Here is a 24,668-nt window from a genome sequence, read left to right on the forward strand (position 1 = left end):
GCCCACTCTCACCACTATTATTCTACAGAGTTTTGGAAGTTTTAGCCACAGCAATCAGAGAAGAAATAAAAGGAATCCAAATTGGAAAAGAAGAAGTAAAGCTGTCACTGTTGGCAGATGACATGATACTATACATAGAGAATCCTAAAGATGCTACTAGAAAACTACTAGAGCTAATCAATGAATTTGGTAGAGTAGCAGGATACAAAATTAATGCACAGAAATCTCTTGCATTCCTATACACTAGTGATGAAAAATCTGAAAGTGAAATTAAGAAAACACTCCCATTTATCATTGCAACAAAAAGAATAAAATATCTAGGAATAAACCTACCTAAGGAGACAAAAGACCTGTATGCAGAAAATTATGACACTGATGAAAGATATTAAAGATGATACAAAGAGATGGAGAGATATACCATGTTCTTGGATGGAAGAATCAACATTGTGAAAATGACTCTACTACCCAAAGCAATCTACAGATTCAATGCAATCCCTATCAAACTACCACCAGCATTTTTCACAGAAGTAGAACAAAAAATTTCACAATTTGTATGAAAATACAAAAGACCCCGAATAGCCAAAGCAATACTGAGAAGGAAAAACAATATTGAGCAATATTGCAATATTGAGAAGGAGATGGAGGAATCAGGCTCCCTGACTTCAGACTCTACTACAAAGCTACAGTAATCAGGACAGTATGGTACTGGCACAAAAACAGAAAGATAGATCAATAGAACAGGATAGAAAGCCTAGAGATAAACCCATGCACTGATGGTTACCTTATCTTTGATAAAGGAGGCAAGAATATACAGTGGAGAAAAGACAGCCTCTTCAATAAGTGGTGCTGGGAAACCTGGACAGCTACATGTAAAAGAATGAAATTAGAACACTCCCTAACACCATACACAAAAATAAACTCAAAATGGATTAAAGGCCTAAATGTAAGGCCAGACACTATAAAAAATCTTAGCAAAAACATAGGCAGAACACTCTATGACATCTATCACAGCAAGATCCTTTTTGACCCACCTCCTAGAGAAATGGAAATAAAAACACAAATAAACAAATGGGACCTAATGAAACTTAGAAGCTTTTGCACAGCAAAGGAAACCGTAAACAAGATGAAAAGGCAACCCTCAGAATGGGAGAAAGTATTTGCAGATGAAGCAACTGACAAAGGATTAATCTCCAAAATTTACAAGGAGCTCATGTACCTCAATATCAAGAAAACAAACAACCCGATCCAAAAATGGGCCGAAGACCTAAATAGACATTTCTCCAAAGAAGATATACAGATTGCCAACAAACACATGAAAGAATGCTCAACGTCATTAATCATTAGAGAAATGCGAATCAAAACTACAATAAGATATCATCTCACACCGGTCAGAATGGCCATCATCAAAAAATCTACAAACAATAAATGCTGGAGAGGGTGTGGAGAAAAGGGAACCCTCTTGCACTGTTGGTGGGAATGTAAATTGATACAGCCACTGTGGAGAATAGTATGGAGGTTCCTTAAAAAACTACAAATAGAACTACCATATGACCCAGCAATCCCACTACTGGGCATATACCCTGAGAAAACCATAATTCAAAAAGAGTCATGTACCAAAATGTTCATTGCAGCTCTATTTACAATAGCCAGGACATGGAAGCAACCTAAGTGTCCATCAACAGATGAATGGTTAAAGAAGATGTGGCACATATATACAATGAAACATTACTCAGCCATAAGAAGAAACGAAATTGAGTTATTTGTAGTGAGTTGGATGGACCTAGAGTCAGTCATACAGAATGAAGTAAGTCAGCATAAGAAAAACAAATACCGTATGCTAACACATATATATGGAATCTAAAAAAAAAAAAAAAAAACTGGTCGTGAAGAACCTAGGGGCAAGATGGGAATAAAGATGCAGACCTACTAGAGAATGGACTTGAGGATACGGGGAGGGGGAAGGGTAAGCTGGGACAAAGTGAGAGAGTGTCATGGACATACATATACTACCAGATGTAAAATAGCTAGTGGGAAGCAGCCGCATAGCACAGGGAGATCAGCTCGGTGCTTTGTGATCACCTAGAAGGGTGAGATAGAGAGAGTGGGAGGGAGGGAGACGCAAGAGGGAAGAGATATGGGATATATGTATATGTATAACGGATTCACTTTGTTATAAAACAGAAACTAACACACCATTGTAAAGCAATTACATTCGAATAAAGATGTTAAAAAAAAAAAGAAAATAGTTCAGAGGCCAGAAACACAGAATGTCCAAGTTAAATTATCACAAGATTTATTTCAATTCAGCACATTCTACTTATAGAGAAATGTGGTGAGAAAATTTTTGATTGTGATTGATTCTCTTGCCCCTGTAGAAATGATCCACAGAAAAGCAATATTCTAAATTTCTCAGTGGTTTTATTGATCCCACCACCAATCCCCAGAAATAGTAACTCTTGTGTTTTTCAAAGTATAAAGAGAGGTTAAAAGAGCATCAAAATGTGATCAGATATCCAAGCTGATATTATGAAACTTGACAGAAGTGATGTAAATATTGAAACAAACCACATCCAATTTATCGGGGAGTTAAATCAGAACATGAAGTTGCTGATTCCTCTGATACAAACCAAGATTCTGCATGTCAGTCTCCTGTGAACTTGAAAAACATCAGTGTCCTTTCTACTTTTATTTCTGCTCAAATTGTTTTCCCTTGCTTAGAAAATGCATCCCCCACCGCCAAATCTTTAAAGCATTTTCACCTAAAGTCCTAGTCTACTGAGCAGTCTGAACTTAGAGAGATGCAAATATAAAATGACTTTTCTTCTGTTTTTTTTTTTTTTTTTGCCAAACATCTTTTGAAAGCTCCCCCTTCATGTAGCAATGTTGTCATTTTGAAACTTTAAAAGAAGCCTCTTGACTTGTTACTGTGTGTCCTTTTCTGAGACTTCTACCATATTAAAGTAAGTAATTTGGTCTTGCCTGAACTTTGTAAACAACCAGAACTCTGGTTAAAAAAAAAAAAAAAGAAATGAAATCACTGTTTTTAGGAGATGAACACCATGATCTCTAAGAGGATAAAAACAAATGAGGTATCCTTCATTCTCCCTGACTTTTGGCCTGGAGGAACACTGTGGACTGCAGCACATGGAAGGGGAACCTAAGCACAGTTTGGGGGTTTCATTGAGCTCAGGCAGAAATCAGGGCTTGGGTTTGCTGAGGCAGCTGCAGTGTTTCAGGAAGAATACAGAGAGGAGTGAGAATACAGAGAAAGAACTCCAGAAACCTCTAAGGTGGTTTTTCTAGTCTGTTTTTGAATACTAAGCTATCAGGCATAGGATGAAATTCCAAAGACCAAGCAAAGAGCTAATGGAGAGCTGTAAGATGAATAATTCCCAGAGATCAAACTGGACTAGAAGGTATTCAAGTACCAATCAGGCATAGTGGAGAGATTTGATCCAATAATCAGAGCAGATAAGAGAGACTTCAGAAGATTTGCACCTTACAAGGAAGGCTAAACTAGGTGTAAAGAATACACTAGATATATATGAAAAAGTCACTGGATAGCCAAAATAGGAGATTATACACTGATGGAAAAACTCAGTTATTGTGAAGACACAGCAATAAAAAATATTCAAACTGAAACACGGAGAGAAAGTGACTAAAAGAAAAAATGAACAAAGCCACAGTGACTTATGGGACAATTTAAAGTAGTCTGACAGATGTGTAATTTAAATGACAAAAGGTGGAATCAGCAGAAAAAATTATGTAAAGAGATAACGTCCAAATATCTTCCATATTGATGAAAACTATAAACCCATAGATCTGGGAAATTCAATGACTCAAAAGCAAGAAGAAAGTAAAGTATGAAGTAGCCACACGAAGGCATGCATAATCAAAAAAAGAAAATCTTAAAAGTGATCATAGAAAAAAAAGACAATTAAATACATATGAAAAAGACAAGAATGATCAGAGCCTTGTTCAAAAACAATGCTATCCATAAGAAATATAATTTCTTTAGAGTGCTAAAAACATTGTTACTGTAGAATTTTATACTCAGAAAAAAAAAAAGGAAGATAAAAAATGTCATTTTCAGACCAAAAAAAGCTGAAAATAAAATGTGCTACCAGCAAATAGGCACTACAAGAAATGATACAGAAAGTTCTTCAGGCAGAAGAAAAATGGTATCAAATGACAACTTTGATCTGCATGAAGCATCAAGAGCTTCTGAAATGGTAATTATGTGTGTAAATATAAATGAAATCCACGTTTTAAAATTTATTTAAAAGATAACATGATGAAGGAATAATAACATTACAGAAATATTATATAGGTAGAAATAAAAGGTATTACAACAACAGCATAAAGGATGGAAGAGGAATTAGGGGCAAACTTTCTAAGGTTCTGACACTATATCTGAAGGGGTATCATATTATTTTGAGGGTGACTCTGATAGGATAAAGGAGCTTATTGTTAACTCTACAACCACCAATAAAAAATAAATAAAGAGCTATAACTTATACTTCAGTAATGCACATAAAATGAAAGACAAAAAATAATCCAAGAGAAGGCAAGAACCAAGGGACAAAGGAACAACCACAGCAAAAATGGTACAAATAGAAAATGAATATTATTTGGCACTTAAACTCAACTATATAAAATTTTACATTAAATATACATGAACCAAACACAATAATCAAAGTAGAAGTTATTAGACTGAATCAAAATCAAAACCAAAATATACATCAGTCTATAGAAATGCTCTTTAAATATAAAGATATATAGAGACTAAAAGTAAAAGGATGAACAAAGAGAACTACAAAAATGCTAATCAAAGGAAGCTGGGAGTGGTTATATTAATATTAGACAAAGTAGATTTCAGGACAAGTCATTTACCAGGGATAGAAAAGCAAACTTCTTAGTAATAAGAGGGGCAATTCATTCCAAAGACATACTAATATAAATATGCTTATCCATTTTTGACTGGTGACTTCAACACTCTTTGCTCAGGAATTATTAGAAATCATAATTTAAAAAATAATTAAGTACAAAGAAGAACTGAATCACACTATCAACTAACCTGATTTAATTGGCATTCATAGAACAGCACTTTCCAATTATGTTTCAAGTGCAAATGGAATACTCATCAAAATAGATCATCTGTTGGGCCCTAAAAGCAGTCTCAGTAAATATAGAAAGATTGCATTCAAACAGATTGGATTCTCTAACTACAACATAATTATGTTAGAAACCTTATTTTTGTTTTTGAGTTTCATGGAATATTGCCAAAAAATTTGAATATTAACAACACTCTCCTAGGTTACCCATGGATCAAAGAAGTCATAAAAGATACTAGGAAATATTTTGAACAAATGATGATGAAAGAAAACATGTAAAAAAAATTGTGAGATACAAATAAAGCAGTACTTAGAGGGAATTTTATAGCTTTAAACATTTATATTGAAATAAAGATCTAAAATAAATTATCTAAGCATCGATCTTAAAAAGCTTGCAAAAGAAGAGCAAATTAAGGAAATATAAATCAATAAAAGAAAAAACAAGGAAAAATTAATGAAAGGTGATTCTTTAGAAAAATCATTTAAATTGATAAACCTCTACCTAGATTAATCAAGAGAAAAGGAAGCATAAATGACGTAGAGCAGGAATACAAGAGGGCATATCAATACAGGTACTACAGAAATTAAAAGGATAATTTGAACATCTTTATGCCAGTTTAAACAAAATAAAGTCCTTGAAAGATATAAATTACCAAAATTGAAATAAGATATAGTAAGTATAAATAGCCATATATCAAGAATTTAAAAGGCTAATTAAACTCTCTCCACAGGGAAACTTCAGGATAATTTCATTGTTGCAGTCTATAAAACATTTATACCAAAAAATAAAAAGCCAATCCTATACAAATTATTTTAGAAAATAGAGAAGGATGATACACTTTCCAAATCATCCCACGGAGTCAGAAGTACTCCAGTGCCAAAACTAGATAAGAGCATTACAAGAAAAGAAACCTACAAAGTCACTATCTCTCATGAACACAAATGCAAAAATCCTTAACAAAGTATCAAATTGAACCCACAATATATGTAAAAAAAAAAAAAATATTATGACCAAGGGGCATTTATTCCAGGAATTTGAGGATGCTTTAACAATTGAAAACTAATGTTATTCCCTATCTTAACAGAATAAAGGGAGAAAACATGATTATCTCAATAGATGTATGTGAATATACTGGACAACCACTTATATAAATGTATTAGCAAATTAAGAATGAAGGAAAATTCAATCTGACCAAAGGCATCTATGAAAAATCTGCAGTTGATGCCGTATTTAATAGTGAAAGACTGTTTCCCTGCTAATTTCGGGAGTAAGGCAAGTGAAACTCTGCTTGGCTAAAGGGTACAAACTTCCAGTTATAAGATGAATAAGTTCTGGGGATCTAATGTATGGCAGGGCAATTATAATTAATAATACTGTAGTTTATACTTGAAAGTTGCTGAGAGTAGATTTTATATGTTCTCACCACAGAAAAGAAATGGTAATTACGGGACATGATAGAGGTGTTAGCTAATACTATGGTGGTAATCATTTTGCAATATATAAGTGTATCAAATCAATGGGTGTTAAACTTACAATGTTATATGTCAGTTACATATATAAATTATATAATGTTCCAATGTTATATGCCAATAAAGCTGGAGAGAAAGGAAGTCTGCTCTCAGCACTCTAATAAATATTCTACTGAAGGTTCTAGCAACTATAATTATACAAGAAGAGAAAAAAATAAAGCATATAGAATTGAAAGGAAAAAAATTAAACTGTCACTATTCTCAGGAACCAGGACTGGGTATATAGAAAAAAAACCCTACAATACAAGTACTTGAACTAAGTGCATTTACTAAAGGTCTCAGTATATATGACTAAAATATAAGAATCAACTATAATTTTATACACTAGAAAATAAGATTTTTTAATGATACAACTTCCAACAGCATCCAAAAAATGAAGTATTTACAGATAATTTTCTACATGTCCAAAACCTATGTATTGAAAACTATAGAACATTGCTGAGAGATATCTTAAAAGACTAAATAAATGGAAAGACATACCAATTTAATGTATCAGTATAGTTAAGACGTCAATTTTCCCAGTTAAAATACCAACAGTTCTATAAGAATTTACAAGCTGATATTTATATACACACGCACATACACACACCATATATATACATATATCTGACAAAGAACTTTATCTAGTTATTTAAAGAACTCTTACAGTTCTAAATAATAAGATGAACTATCTAATTTAAAAATGGACAAAAGAGTTTAACAGGTGCTCACATGAAAATATGTGAAAGAACAATAAGAGCCTGAAAAAGTACTCAACATCATTACTCACCAGGGAAATGCAAATTAAAAATCACTGAGATAATGAAATTTAAAAGATTGATGACCACAGCTTAGAACCAGATCTGGGAGCTTCTACTCCAATAAATGGGGAGAAGACCTGCACCAGACAGGGCTGTGGCAACCACAGAACAAAGAGGAGGCCCCACCCAACATCCAGTGCAGGCTCTGGTCACCACAAAACCACTTACACCCCCTATCAAGGGGATAATGGCCAGCACACTCTGAGGAAAGATGTAGCAGCCATCCATACCAAAAACAGCCCTCGCACCAAAAATACTAGACTCATGCAGACTACACAGGGATGCTCCCACATAAAAACAGCCCATCAAAACCACAGTGGAATGGGACAAACCAACCTCAGGCACCTCCTGATACGACACACTGAGAAGGATTCAACATCATTTCTGTGATATTCCTGCCAAAAAATGCATGACCTGAGTCTAATCTTGAGGAAACATCAGATAAATTCAATTGAAAACGTTCTACAAAATAACTGGCCAGGACTTCAAAAATGTCAATGTCATGAAAGACTGAAAATGACTGGAGAACTGCTCTTGATTAAATGACACAAAAGAGGTAATTAAATACAATGTATGATCCTTCATTGGCTCTTGGATGATTGAAAATACAATGAAAGACATTACTGAAATAACTGGGGATATTTGAATAAGGACTCATATTAGGTAATAATATTAAATATATTATCAGATCATGGAATTGTATCAATTTAAAATTTCCCAAGTGTTAAAACTCTATTGTATCTATATTAGAGAATGCTCTTTTTTAGATGATACATGCTGAAGTCTTTAGGAATAAAATGTCACAATGTCTATAACTATTTCAAAAAAAAAACCCACAATGGATAACTTTCTCCTAAATTCATAGAGTCACATAAATATAAGTAAAACCACTTATAAAAACCACTCCCAATTAAAAGAACAAGAGAATTTCCCTGAAAGAGAAAACAATGAAATAAACCTCTCCAGTCTACTGCGTGTTCAAAAAGCAGGTAATAACAATGCTGAAGGAACTCAGAAGGTTGTTGATAGAAATGCAGATCACTGTGACAAGGAACTACAAACTATGAGGGGCCAACCAAAATTAGACAACTCAATTGCCAAGATGAAAACGAAGCTAAATGCAGTAAATAGCAGAAAAGAAATGCAGGAAAATGAATAAGTGCTCTGGAAGATAGAATAATGGAAAGCAACCAATCAGAACAGCAGACAGAAAGATAAATGAAAAACAAAAATTTTAATGACATCAAATGCTCTAAGAATGTGGAACAACTGGAACTTTCATATACTGCTGGTAGGAATATATAATGGCATTTTGGCAAACATTGTGACAGCTTCTTATAAAATTACCCATACACCTAACATACAGTGTTGCTATTCCAGTCCATTTACACAGACCCATGAAATTACTGTTCACACAAAGACTCATATGAATGTCTATGACAACTTTATTCATAGTAGCCCCAAACTGGAAATGTAAATGTCCACCAATAGGTAAATAATTAAATTGTAATATATTTATACAATGAAATACTGCTCAGCAATGGAAAGGAATGAATACTGATACAGGCAACATGGATGAAGCTGAGAAACATTATGCTGAGCAAAAGAAGACAGAAAAAAAAAAAAAGCACGTGCTATTTGCCTTCATTTATATGAAGTTCTTGAAAAGAGAAAACTAATCTAAATTGACGGAAAGCAAATCAGTGGTTGCCTAGGACCTACAGTGGAGCGCACAAAGGAACGTTCCTGGTGATAGAAATGTTCTACATGTTGATTGTGGTTGTGATTACATGGGTAGTAATTATATTTATCAAAATTTATCAAACTATGCATACATTTTAAGCGGTGCATTTTATTGTATACATGTAAAATTTACCTCCATAATGTTGAATTTTTTAGCTTCTTAAAAACCTTGGGGTTGGGAGGCTATCAGACCACCCCAGCACTCTCCTCCTAGATCAAGGACTCACTACTCTAACGTATCCTTCTTCTTTAACCAATGTTTCTCTAGTTTTACCTTCTTGTTGTAGGCCAAATGGCATGGTGAGTGAGGTTCTCAGTTTTGTTTGCCCCTTAATCAGCCCTGGAAGAAATACATGGCAGCAATCTTGTGCTTTCTGTAGAATCTGGATATACTTATCTCTTCGTCATTAGTTTGGGACTTCACTCAGAATTATGAGTCCCCCACTCTCTCCCCGCCAAAAAAAGTCACATTCAACATCATCTTACATGTTTTATGAAATATATTTTATAAAACTTCTATTTTGTTTAGTAACCCATTCCAGTCATGATTAAGAGGAGGAATCTTAGTAATTAGGAAGTATAACCTGAAATCCTTACAATGTCAGCTATTTGTCCAATAGCTTGGACAAATCAAGGTGATCTGAGCAAGTTAAGTAAATCTGGCTACTTAGAGGAGTTGAAGGAATCTGTAAGTTTCTAGGTAAATCACCTACTCTTGGGTAGCACAGTATGGTGAATCCTTCTGATGAAAAGGAGAATCAGAGACTGTTGCTGGTGAGCAGAGTCCACCTAGAGAACCAGAATCTAGACAACCTTAAGGGGAGATAATGCCAATTTCTGCATGGCTGGATGGAATGGAAAGTTTGTACAGTGCAAATCATCTCAAACATTTTCACAGAAGAATTAAAACAGAGCTCAAAGTAGTACTGTACAAGCATAAAATGCTCTTGATTTATTTTAAGTGAACATGAATTAACTGTTATTATTTAAACTACTTATTATTGAGTAAAAATGACACTCCAAGAGAAGATTCACCATGGTGATACTGTGGCTTTGTATACTTCCTGGTACAGGACCAGATCTGTCATGAGCATACATACTCACGCTCATGGGTTTTCCAAAATCTAGATGTAACAATAGAATAAGAGATGAAGTCAAAATGACTTAGCCCACAGGTAATGAAAGACTATGAAGGGTTTAATGAAAGTAAGGTTTTAAAAGTTTTAGAAGAATTTATTTAGTAGTAAGGTGGATCAAAGGGAAAAAAAAAACTAGGACAAGGGCGATCGAGTAGGAAGCTACTGAAATACTTTAAGCAAAAAGGGAGTGCCTCTCAACTAATATTACCCTTAACAATCTGAAAAAGTCCTCCACAGAACTTTACCAAGTAAAGATACATATTTTATTTTAGCTACAGACAAGGATTCATCCTAAATGCTGCTAAAGGATTCCTTTTCCTTCCACCTTGAAGAGGAATGTTCACAGAAACCCTAGACATAGACAAATGGGGACATATGAGTAACTCTGAAAAGATAAAAACTGACTCTCTTTTCACTAGTATTTTAGAATATGTTTAATATTTAGTGGTAGCAGTGAGAAACAAGTGTTCTATTAATGAAAGCTCTACAACTCAATTTAAATTTGAAATAAGGAATTTATCATATGCACTGAACGTATCATAGCATTTAGAATATTTGAATTGTCATCAAATTGCAACTTTCCAAACCAGAGAACTTCTTAAGGGTCATAATAAAGGTATTTAAATTAGTTAATGAAATAGAGTACTCGTTCCTAGTAAACACCACACCTCACGGATTATTCAGTTTCAAATTTTCAGCTGTCTGCAACCATCAAGTAGCTGGCCTCGGGATTTGGTGGGTGTGCTGTGGTTGTATAGTACATTCTGCATGGAAAGCCACAAAAGTACTCCTTAAAAGACCAATTGGCAACAATGAGGGTGATTGTTTTCTTGTTTGTTCACTCAAAGGCAGTAACTTTGTTAGGAGTGGGACCCGTCATCTGTGGAAACCTGAATTTATTGACATTTCTAACTTATTTCTCTGATGTTTTAGTGCATGTCATAAAACAGCAACATCATATGTCCAACTGGCCACACTTTGAGAACTCTTCTGGCCCATTATGTGTTGGGGAACAGAATTCTAAGAGTGAAAAGAAATTATAAGTGTTTAGGCCTATGAGGTCTTATTAGTGTTTTTTTTATTTAATTTGTTTTTGTTTGTTTTTTGCTTGCACTGTGGCTTCTTCTCTGCCCTGGAAGGTCACTCTACTCTCTGAAGGATAACAGAGAGCTGGGGTACAGTCAACAAAAAAGGAAGCATCATCAAAATTGCTTCAACAAGCCTAGTCCTTGAGAAAGGACCTCTCGGCTCCCCTAGGATCTACACCACAGGTTTTCAGACATCGACGTGTACCGGGAATCACCTGGAGAGACTGTTAAAACACAAATTCCTGGGCTTGCCTGGTGGCGCAGTGGTTGAGAGTCCGCCTGCCGATGCAGGGGACACGGGTTCGTGCCCCGGTCCGGGAAGATCCCACATGCCGCGGAGCGGCTGGGCTCGTGAGCCATGGCTGCTGAGCCTGCGCGTCCGGAGCCTGTGCTCCGCAACGGGAGAGGCCACAACAGTAAGAGGCACGCGTACCACAAAAAAACAAACAAACACACACACACACACACACACACACACACACAAATTCCTGGGCTTCTTCCCCATAGTTTCTGATTCAGTAAGTCTGAGGTAGAACTGGAGGTTTTGCATTTAGCAATTTCCCAGGTGATTTTAATGTTACTAGGACTGGGATCACACTTTGAGAACAACTAATTAACTAATTCATGGGGGCCTGAAGTTCCGAAGAGAAATTTGGGGTCCAAATCCTGGATATTTCTAAGTGTTTTGCTTTGGTTTTGGGCCTGACCTTCTCCTTTGTAATCCCCCTTTGTCTTATAAACCTGCAGTGGTTGTAGGAAGCAGATGGAAGAATTAGGTCAGAGTTCCAAATACCTCTGTGTACCTTTCAGCCCTGGGCATGTGACCAAAAATAAGCAGTGTGTGTCTCGTGGCTCCCCCCTTAGTAATCATGATAATAATTATTATTAGCACTATTTCATAGCTTGTAAGAGATGACGTTTGCGATTGGTTGTTTTACTATTTTGCTACTTGTTTGTTTTTTCTTGTGTCAGGAGGCTGGAATCTGTAACCCACTTAAGCTCTGTGTAGGAAGATCTGAGTGAAGACAGACAAGCTTTAACACCCTGCCTCGTGCACAAGGAGCAATCATCAAAATGCATTTTAAACGACCTTGTGTACAATTTATACTGCAACAGCTGTCATCATCAGATATCATCTAAGTGAAAAATAGGAGTTGAATGATATTAACATTAAAAATTGTAGAGAAAATGAGAAACGAGTCCAAGAAAAATAATTTCTGTCCACAACTGTACACAATATAAACCAAGAAGAAGAAGAAAAAAACTATTTAGTAAAAGTAAGTAGATTTGATTAATCAGATTCAGAAGGCAAATGACAAATAGGTAAAAATGCAAATCTGGAAGAATTAAAAGTGTAAAGAAAAATGTAGGAGGCGTTAAGTAAAAGAAACAATTCCTGTGCAGGCAAGTTTACTAGGAATACAGGATACTTGATACATGTTAAATACAATATGACTTTATAGTTCTCAGATAAATATGTTACACATTAGCTTTTTCAAATTAATAATGGGATAAAAACAAACAGGATGGATTCAGGTAAAGAAAGAAAAAAGGAAATATTACCTTAATCAAAATATCCAGTATTGGATGATGGAAATCTATATAATGTAAAACTTAAGTGACACAGTTTTATTCAGCAGGGACAAGAAAACGTTGATTTGTTTGAGGTTTGACATACAGTTAAGTATAGAATCAACCAAGGCCTGACATTTGTCTCTCTACATTTCTACCCACTAAGAATTGGTGATTTTAATTATAATCTTAAGGTACTGTAAGATGCTCACTTATAAAATATTAAATTGTGTTCATTATATTTGACTACAGTTAAATGAGTGTTAAACTTAGAAAATCTTTTGGAAAGATTTTCAATAACCAGAATTGAAGAGAAAGAAGACTCTGTTTATCCCATCGCTAACTGACAGGAAGGACAGAGAGAAATGACTGAAATCAGACTTCTGGAAAGCTTATGCAGTACTTATTTACTTACATTTTAACTGAAGCTGCAATTTTCACCTCTCTAAAATGGAGCTAATGATAGTACCAACCTCATAAGTTTTTTGTGAGATTTAAATTAAATAATTTTTGCAAAATTCTTACGTTGCAGGCACATGATAAGAGGTCAATAAATACCACCTACTTTATTATTACTAAAGGTTGCTGTCAGAATATTGTTGTGGTTAACGGATGTTAGTTTTTTATTGCTACTATAACAAATTACCATAAACTTGGTGGCTTAAAGCAACACCAATTTATTATCTTATGATTTTAACTTACCACATAGGAAAACAGATGTGAGTAGGTTAGACATCTAACATGGGTCCCATGGGGCTAAATTTAAGGTGTTGGTAGGGCTGCATTCCTTTCTGGAGGATGAAGGCAAATCTGTTTTCTTGAATTTTCCAGCATCCAGAAATCACCCATGTTTCTTGGCTCCTAGGTGGCCACAAAGCCAACCACATGCATGTCTTGACTATTCTTCACTAGTCACATCTCCCTCTCTTTTTCTGCCTCCCTCTTCCTCTTCCATTTATAAAGACTCTTGTGATTTCACTGAGCCCACCACGAAAATCCAGGAAAATCTCATCTCAAACTACCTTAACTTAATCACATCTGCAGAATCCCTGTTGCCTATAAAGTAGCATATTCATAGGTTCCAGGAATTAGGTTATGGACATCTCTGGGGCCATTACTCTGCCTACAACAATAAGTAACTCAGTACTTGCCACTCATCTAGCATTCTAATTAAGGTTTCATCAAAACAAACAGAGAAGCAATACAGTTATCTAGGCCACTTATATTTCAAAGACAGCCACAGCAGATAATTCTAGCCCTCTTTTACAAAAAAAAATCTGCTTTAGGGTGTTAGTTACTTTCAGCAAACGTTTACACAGCCCAAACTTAATTACAATCACTCTACTTACATCTTATAATGTGTGGATTTGCTTTTTTTTTTAAGCAATATATCCTGTCAAAAATGCAAATTAAACCATAAATACCAAGATAGATGTCACAAGGAATATTAAATTTCTTTCCCTTGCTTACAAATCTCAATAAAAATATTCTGATTTTAGAAATATTAACTCATTAATCCCATTCACTCTGGATTTATAGAATGAGAAAACAATCAAGAGCATTTCTCAGGCCTTTTTTAAAAATTTTTATTAATTTTTGGCTGTGTTGGGTTTTCCTTGCTGTGCACCAGCTTGCTCTAGTTGCGTTGAGCGGGGGCTACTCTTCGCTGCAGCGCGCAGGCTTCTCACTGTGGTGTCTTCTCTTGCTAAAGAGCATGGGCTCTAGGCACGTGGGCTTCAGTAGTTGCAGCATGCAGGCTCAGTACTTGTGGCACATGGGCTTAGTTGCTCTGCAGCATGTGGGATCTTCCCGGACCATGGATCAAACCCATGTGCCCTGCATTGGCAGGCGGATTCTTACCCACTGTGCCACCAGGGAAGTCCCGTAAGGCCTTGTATTTTGATGGCAGTTTCATTTGTTATATGGAGGAAGAAATGGATTCATAAGTTTCATGTTTTTCCTATTTAGATATCATTTTTCTAAACAGAAATCTATGAGAAATTTATCTATGAGATATAGCAAAACCACCAAGTAGAAAAACTTTGGGAGTTCATCAAACATTATATAATAACAAAAGAACTATTCAAGGATGGTCAGGTACTGTTACATTAAAAAGTATAATTTGTTCTCTAACCTGATTATACATTCTTCTAATTAGGGTAGATTGATGAAATCTAAGTGTTTAGAATGACTACTCAGGAAAAAAGTGGTATTTAATTAATGCAACTCATAACAGCTTCTACAGTTCTTTGTACTATTGATTCCTCTTTATGTGAAAAATTACTCATGAATAACTCATATAAAAGAACAGCACCATTCATAAATATAACAGCAGGATATATATGGTAAAAATATTCAGCAATTTACTCAAAGGAAAGCTACTTTATTACTATTTATTTCATAATAATTCTTGGTACTGGGCAAAAACAGAAAAAGCTTACTCTTTTGCTTCTTGACAAATGCTTAATTTTATTCCTAGATTCACAAAAAAATAGATGAGTATTTGAAATTATCCATAATTAAATAATGCATAATCACTCACCATTAAGTAAAACATATGTTAGAGAGTCTAAAACTACTTGCAGGTTGTCAAATGCATATGTGTAATAAAAATTTCTTATTTTCATAATAGTCTATAATTATATATTTCACAATAGACTAATGGATTTTCAGGAGCCATCACATTGTGCAGTGCTCACTCATTAAACAACATGGTGAATAATTTAGAAAGAGCTGTTTTCTTTCTTATGCTATCAAAAATGAATTAAAACCAAGTAAAATTCTGGTTCAGGAAACCAGAATCAATTTGTATTAATAGTCTAAAGGAAAAAGATCAGAGTAATTCCTTGTCAGGATTTTTTTTTTAATATTTTACTAAAGGTGTAGTGTTAAAAGATCGAATTTTGGTACTAGGCACATCCTTATTGAAACCCATCCCATGGGGTTTGTTGGTTAAAGTAATAATAAATAAATTAATCACTTTTAGCATAGTAATTGAAAGGACTATGAAAACTAATTCTTGGCTACCTTTTTATATCATACTTTGCCCCTAAACAGAATACAAGTGAGAAGGGGAATAATGTAGAAAAACAAAAATAACTTCAGAATACTTGTACTGTAGGTCTCTTTGTCATGGGTTTCTTTAGTTTTACATCAGATTCTGAAAGACTTTGTACTCCGTGGGCCATGTCTACACTAAGCCAAGCAGGCCGTGGGATGAGAAAACTGATTGTGACAAGCTCAATCTACAGAGTCAGTATTCACAATTGGTATGGATGCCGTAGCTCTACTGATGATGCAGTGGTCCATGTTAATTTATAAAACCACAATAGCCATGAAAATAATCTTGGGTTTTGAATATGCTTGTAATTTTTGTCCTGTCATACCATTAGAATAATAATAAAAGAAAAATCAAGCAGCACACACGTAATAAATTTTTAGGATTTTATCTTTAGTCAAAACAGCAGAAGTCAGAGATCAACATTTATTTAGTACTTATTAAGTTTCAGAATCTGGGCAAGTCACTTTCACTTATTACTTCGTCTTATCACATATTTCATTCAGGCTTTAAAGTGGAAAATCTAGGTTATTTTGCAAGTTAAACACACTATCATTTCTGTTTTACTGGGGAAAAGTTCAACTAATTGTTTTTTGATTCTTTTTTTAAAAATTTATTTGTTTTACTTATTTTTTTAAATTTTTGGCTGCATTGGGTCTTCATTGCTGCACACAGGCTTTTCTCTAGTTGCAGCAAGCGGGGGCTGCTCTTTGTTGCAGTGTTTGGGCTTCTCATTGCAGTGGTTTCTCTTGTTGCAGAGCACGGGCTCCAGGTGCGCGGGCTTCATTGGTTGTGGCACGTGGGCTCAGTAGTTGTGGCTCATGGGATCTAGAGGACAGGCTCAGTAGCTGTGGTGCACGGGCTTAGTTACTCCATGGCATGTGGGATCTTCCTCGACCAGGGCTTGAACCCGTGTCCCCTGCATCGGCAGGCGGATTCTTAAGCACTGCACCACCAGGGAAGCCCTAGTTTTTTTTTGATTATTTATTCTAAAATTCTCAAATCATTTTTTGGTTATATTTATACTTCTTTTATTGGTTTTAATTGAGTTAATTTAATTGGATTTAATTGATCAATTTTATTGATCTTAAATCATCTTTAAGAATAAAAATCTGACTTAAGAATAAAACTACCAGTTCCTTTGGTTCTGATACATTGGTTCTGAAGACTGAGTCTCTGAAAATACATTAGCATTTCTTTAATGTAATGATGAATAGAAAATATTAGATATTTTCTGACACACGAGGGGAGAAGAGAGAAAATAGAGAAGAGAGTAATGTTTTTCAGCCAAACTCAGAGCTAGTTGACTTCCTACAAAGGAAGAGGAGGCAGGGGTAACAAAGCTATTTTGTAAGACTAAGGCCATGAGCTGGGCTGGATAGGTACTTGTGAAGGCAGAGGACATTCTGGATGTGTTTTTTATAGTTAATTAAATGGTATTTATTATAATATTGTTCCCTGAGTTAAGTTTTTTGGTATCTGTAGTAAAAATTGTCACTTTTTTCTCACTTTCTAACATGAACTAGCTCTTTCTCCAAATCATTTGGTAGGAACTAAATGGTCCTTGGTGTTCCTACCCACCACAGAACAGAGTCACTTCAAAATAGGTATACAGTCCCGAAAACACACATATGAAAATAGCTCACAGTACCCTACTGGACTGAAAAATCATGTCAGGTCCTTGTTGACAGGTCTAAGAATTACAGTCATGTCGTTAGCAAGGACTTCAAACTTCAGGGGACAGATCAGCTGTCGTAATGGCACCCCCTGTAGGGCAATGACATTCATTGGAACGGGGATTGAATTTCCATTCGGCCCTGACAGGCTGTCCTCAGATGCCAACTCAAGACTCCCTCTCTTGTTTATCACTGTCAGCAAAAATATCTGATAGTTTTTTCTCCTTGAGCAGATGTGTTAACAAACAGGAAAGTACGGCCTGTCAAAATGACAATTTACATTGATTCCTCTTATCAAGATGTCTTTGGGAAGACAGCTTATCTCAAATTTACAAAAGAAGAAACTCAGTATCAGTGTTTCTTCATCAATAAATGATGATGGCAGGCCTGGTTTATAACTAATTGCTTGTTTCCAAAGCAACATTTAAAATGTAATGCAAAGCATCCACCCACTAAAAACTGACGGGAAACTACCTTTGCTTCTGAATAAAGGCACATTATTTAGAAGGGATAAAAAACAAAAACATTATTGCTATTACAAAAGTATAAAAATGTACATAATTTAAAGTAAGTTATAAACTAAGAACTAAAGTATAAGTTTGTAAGGTTATATTTATACGAGTAAATTATAATATGTGGACCATAAGTAATATAAAAGATGCATCTTACACATAGGGGAGTATTTTCAATAAGATGTAAAAATACAGTAAAGTGGGTTTTATCACTAATCATCAGGCAAATGCAAATGAAAACCACAATGAGATATCACCCCACACCTTGTTAGGATGGCTATTATCAAAAAGACAAGAGATAACGAGTGTTGGCAAGGATGTGGAGAAAAGGGAGCCCTGGTACACTGTTGGTGGGAATGAAATTGGTACAGCCATTATGGAAAACAGCATGGAGGTTTCTCAAAAAATTACAAAATAGAACTATCATATGATCCAGCAGTCCCACTTGTGGTTATTTATCCAAAGAATTGAAATCAGTATTTCAGAGAGATACCTGTACTCCCATTATTCACAATACACAAGATATGGAAAAAAAACCCTAAATGTTCATTGATGGATAATTGGATAAAGAAAATGTGGTATACACATACAACGGAATATTATTCAGCTTTAAAGAAGAAGAAAATCCTGCCATCTGCAACAACATGAGTGGATCTGGAGGACATTATGCTAAGTGAAACAGGCCAGACACAGAAAGGCAAATACTGTATGATCTCACTTATATGTCGAGTCTAAAATAGTTAGTTGAACTCATAAAAGAAGAGAGTAGAATGGTGATTACTGGAACTGGGGAGAGGAGAACATGGAGAGGTGATAGTCAAAGGGTACAAAGTTTCAGTTATGCTAGATACATTCTGAAGATCTACTATATATTAGCACAGTGCCTATAGCTAAAAATAATAGCTAACTATGGCTAGCAAATACTTAAAATTTGCTAAGAGGGTAAATCTTATATTAAATGCTCATATCACACACACACAGACAAATAATAGACTCTGGAGGAAACTTTGGGAAGTGATGGATATGTCTATGGCCTTAATAGTGGTGACAGTTTCATGGGTATATACTTATCCCCAAACTCACTGAGTTGTATACATTAAACATGTACAGCTTTTTACATGTCAACCATAATTTAATAAGGTGGTTTATATAATAATAAAAGAATTCTGTAACTTTTTACTCTTATACTCAACTTTTTCTCTTTATTTTTAAATGCATAAAGTTTGGAAGGGTATCATATTTTATACCAAATATCAAAACCTTCCTATCGTTATAAAATATAGGTATTTATTAATAAGTGTGATTGACCAGTAAATGAGAGAAGGGGACAAAACTCATCAACTCAATGCAAAACACCACCTTCTTACCACTTCATCCTATCTCTCTTCTAGGCCATTCCTCCGAATGTAGTGTGAACCTGGGAATGGAGGAGGTAGTTTGCTAGAAAGTAAAAATATATATATTACTTATAATTATTTCCATGTCCCTAAAATTTTACCAGATAAGGAGAGTGGCCTAAGTGCATTCTTTTAGTCCTTCTGAATTTCTGGACTCATTCCTTCAGCTTAGGATGTAGATATAAAGAGCTAGAGAAGAATCATCTATAATTACTCAGCTATTACATGTGGGGTGCCACATCCATTCTGAGCTTGAAGTTTGGTTGCATGTTGAAATCAATCTGAACTGTTTCACTCACAGCAATTACCAACTATGTAGCATGCAAGCTATTTAATTTCCCCATACTTCAGCCTCCTCATCTGTAAAGTGGGGATAAAAGTATTTACTTTAAGTGTCTCTGGAAGGATAAAATGAGATATTTCACATAAAGTTCTTAGAGCAATGCCTAACACATGGTGAAGTTTCAATAAATTTACAGTAAACACCATTAAACTATAATGGTTAATAACTATGGTTCGGGCCAGTTCTTCAAAATGGACTTTACATATCAATTAAGCCTAATTAATAAATTATTCTCAAGGATTCGAAAAGCTAAGTTTGCAGTGTCCAAAAATGATCACCTTGACTTCTGTGAAGTCATATAAACTCAGAGATTTTGGCTGAGTTTTACTCATACAAATCAACACCTCTGTTTGGATAACTTGTCCTAAAAGTGTGTAGCCTCAAAGTCAAAAATATTTAGAAAAAGTTGGGCTTTGCTGTGATAATTCTCCCTTACAGAGGAAGGGTTGGGTAGAAGAAGTATACAGTTTATTTTGATAGAGTGATGCATGCTTTGAATTTTGAGTGCAATGTCTCTATTCTTAACATAGACTATTGAAAGGTGTTTCTAAATTTATTTGCCAGCTAGCCATGTAAATAGAAATAGCATATTTCTCTGGGAATACTTAATTTAAAAGCTAGGTAGATCTTACCCCGAATAGCCAAAGCAATCTTGAGAAAGAACAAAGCTGAAAGTATCATGCTCCCTAATTTCGAACTATATCACAAAGCTATAGTAATGAAAATAGTATTGCACTGGTATAGAAACAGACACCTAGATCAATGGAACAGAATAGAGAGCCCAGAAATAAATCCATACATATATGGTCAAGGACTTTACAAGAAAGATGCCAAGAATATACAATGGGGAAAGAGCAGTCTCTTCTATAAGTGGTGCTGGGAAAACTAGACAGCCACATGGAAAAGAATGAAATGAAACCACCACAGTCTTGCATCATACACAAAAATTAACTCAGAACGGATTAAAAACTTGAACATATGATCTGAAACCATAAAACGCCTAGAAGAAAACATAGGTGGTAGGTGTGTTCATTGAAATTGGTCTTGGCAGTGATATTTTTTTGGATTTAACAAAAACAAAAATAAACAAATGGGACTATATCAAACTAAAAAGCTTCTGCACTACAAAGGAAACCATCAATAAAATGAAAAGGCAACCCAATGAATGATAAAACATAAATCACGTATTTGATAAGGGGTTGATATCCAAAATATATAAAGAACTCACACAACTCAATAGCAAAAAACCAAATAGTCCAATTTAAAAATGAGCAGAGGATCTGAATAGACATTTTCCCAAAGAAGACATACATGGCAAACAGGTACATGAAAAGGTTTCATCAGGAAAATGCAAGTCAAAACCACAGTGCAATATCACACCTGTTAGAATGGCTATTATCAAAAAGATAAGAAGAAGTGTTGGTAAAGATGTGGAGAAAAGGAAATCCTTGTGCACTGTTGATGGGAATGAAATTTGTGCAGCCACTATGGGAAACAGTATGGAGGTTCCCAAAAGAGGTAAAAATCTAACTACCATATGATCCAGCAGTTCCACTTCTGGGTATTTATCTGAAGAAAAAAAATCACTAACTCAAAAAGATATATGCACTCCAATGTTCATTGAAGCGTTATGTACAATAGCCAAGATATGGAAGCAACCTAAGTGTATGATGATGGAAGAATGGATAAAGAAAATGTGATATATATATATAAAAAATATATATGATATATATGTAATATTATTCAGCCATAAAAAAGAATTAAATCATGCCATTTGTGACAACTTGATGGACCCTCAGGGCATTATGCTAAGTGAAATAAGTCAGACAGTAAAAGACCATATGATCTCACTTATATGTGGGATCTAAAAGTAACACTGAACTCATAGATACAGAGAACAGATTGGTGGTTGCCAGAGGTGGGGGATGAGGGAATGGGCAAAAGGTACAAATTTTCAGTTATAAAATAAATAAGTCATGGCGGAATGTAATGTATAGCATCGTGGCTATAGTTCATTTTACTGGATTGTATATTTGAAAGTTGCTAAAAGAGTAAATCTTAAAAGTTCTCATCACAAGAAAAAACAATTTTAACTATGAATGGTGATGAATGTTAACTAGACTTATTGACCACAATAAGTCTAGTTAACATCCATCACCATACATAGTGGTGTACACATACATAATTTTTTCAGTATATATAAATATAGAATTAAAAAAAGAAACTGGACAGCTCTTCTTCACTCTTCCCTTCTTCCCTCGCTGAAAGAAAAGAACAAAGTTTTTGCTTTGGTACCTGTCAACTTCTGAGTGAAGCAGATGAGTAGGCAACTAATGTTCCACCAAGTACATGGTTCATACCCCCAAATATCAACCCTATTTACCATCTGAGTCACATACAAGATCTGACTGGCAAATCAGACTTAAACAAATCAGAGATTTTACCAGGCATTATGTTTTACTAGTAATTTCAAGGATGCAGATAATCAAGAGACTCCACAGAGCAGAAAGATGCCTAGGACATCAAGAGCAGTTCCCCGAGTCTTACCCTGCCATGTGAAACATTAACCTTTGGCCCAGAATAATAGATGAAAAATAAATCTCTAAAAGTGAAGTCTGCGGGGTTACTTCATATAGTAGAAGTAGGCTTTAATTGTGAAACATCTCCATTTAATATCCTAGAGAGTTATAACACTTATATGGACTTCTCCAGGAAGCTATGACTCATAGATTCTAAGTTTATGAAATAATCCGTTAGCCAGGGAACAGTTCCACCCTCAGACCTACCAAGTAGAGCCCCTGCCCCAGGACAGGTCCCTCAGAGGACTCTAGAGTCCCTTCATCAGAATTTTCTACGTTCCGCTTCAGTGTCTGGGACTATATGAAGTAGTCCATCCAGGCAGGATGCCCTAAGCTCAAATCTTGTTCTACATGGATCCTGGTCACCAGGAGAACCTAACTCAAAATTTTCTGTCTCATTCTGATGGCTGGGACTGCCTGAGACCAGCAGTACTGTCTCATCAAGATGCCCTTGGCCAGGACCAGATTCTATCTGGGTCCCTTTGCTAGAAATGTCTTCCACAAAAGTTTCTAAGTCCCCTCCAGTGGCTGGGACTGCCTGGAACCAGTAGTTCCCTACAGGTAGGGAGCTACATGTGCCATGGTTTCCATTTCTTCTCTTTGGAGCTCTCTCTGAACCTTTATATTACACATGGAATGGACCAGATGCCCTGAGAAGCTCTGAGATTTATGGGTTTTGATGTTGCTCCACAGTCCAAGGCCTGGGCCCCAGTTCCAGGAGGGTGACCTTATAAACAGATTGCTTCCACTGGACAGAATATTTCTTTCACTACATCTCATGAAATTTGGCTACCAGAATTGTGCTTATACATTGATTCTGTGTGACCCTCGCTCATGTCGGACACAGGACAAGTACAGGGCTATAAATTTCTGAGAGTCCACCTCTGATCCTTGGGCTTGAGGCTGCTTGTTTAGGCCCATGTGTCAGCTCTCACCTGTCTATGTCCTGACCATGGTGCTGTCTATGGGCTTCAGTACCCAAGAGTGGTAGAGGTGGTGGTAGGCATCCTTTACCTTGTGTCCCCTAGTGCTGGCACACAATGCAGTTACTCTACCGCTTCTGCAGGTTCTATACCACATGTAAGGCAGTCCCCTCAGGTAGTTACAACCACCTCTTCCAAGGATTTTTCAATCATTGTTTTGCAACACTAATGGGCCATTGCAGTTAATGTCCTCACTTGCATCTGATTGACGTAGTGATATCATGCTCTCCTAGGCCAGTCTTAAGCTGAACTGGACAAATGACAAGCATTCCTTGCACAAATAGAATCTCTCTTTTTTCTCTACCCATGACCTCCTGCCTATTATTCCCTGGTGTTGGTGAGTAGAAAAAAGAGTTGTGGTCAACAGTGACTGAAGTCTCATCATAGGAATGCAGTGATTATGGCCTGAGGAGTTCAAAAGAACACATGGTTGGAATATGTGGTCTATATTTGAAGTAAATTATTGTTCACATTTTCCTGCACACTCCATGAATGAAAGTCTTACATTTGTGGGTATCAACAACAAAGCCCAGTTACAACCTTAAAGAGAGCCCTTGAGGTCCATATTCATGGGTGCATGAGGCATACTATAGCACCCTGCATAATGATGCAACCAGACTAATAAATAGATGGTTTTAGGGAACTGTAGAGCCAATAAGATCCATATTCTTTCAATATAAATAAGGTTTGAAGATCCATGACATTGTAACAACAGTATCATTACCTTTTTATTGTGTGGGAAATAGAAAATTTGTCAGGAAGGGCACATTTGACAAGAAAGAACGTGAAGAACATTGCTCCTGGATGTGAACAAAAAGAGGTACTATCTGGATACCATGAAGAATCATCATGTACTCTGATCAGAAAATAAACAAATACTTAAGTACCACTTCTCTGTTCATTACTCTAAATTTTCATCAGTATATCACTATACATCATGAGTACTAATTAATTTTGTTACACGTTATGTAATCAAATTATTTATATAGGCAGGGTTCCCATCCCCCAATCCTTGGAAAATATTTGCCCAGGGCTTTACGTGCCCTACAAGCAGCATCCTTTCAGGAATACTAAACACATACAGTCTCTTTCTTTTGGGTAATATTATTGCTCTGTTTATCCAAAGTTCCAGGT

The sequence above is a fragment of the Phocoena sinus genome, chromosome 9, assembly GCF_008692025.1.
Source record: "Phocoena sinus isolate mPhoSin1 chromosome 9, mPhoSin1.pri, whole genome shotgun sequence".
NCBI lineage: Eukaryota > Metazoa > Chordata > Mammalia > Artiodactyla > Phocoenidae > Phocoena > Phocoena sinus.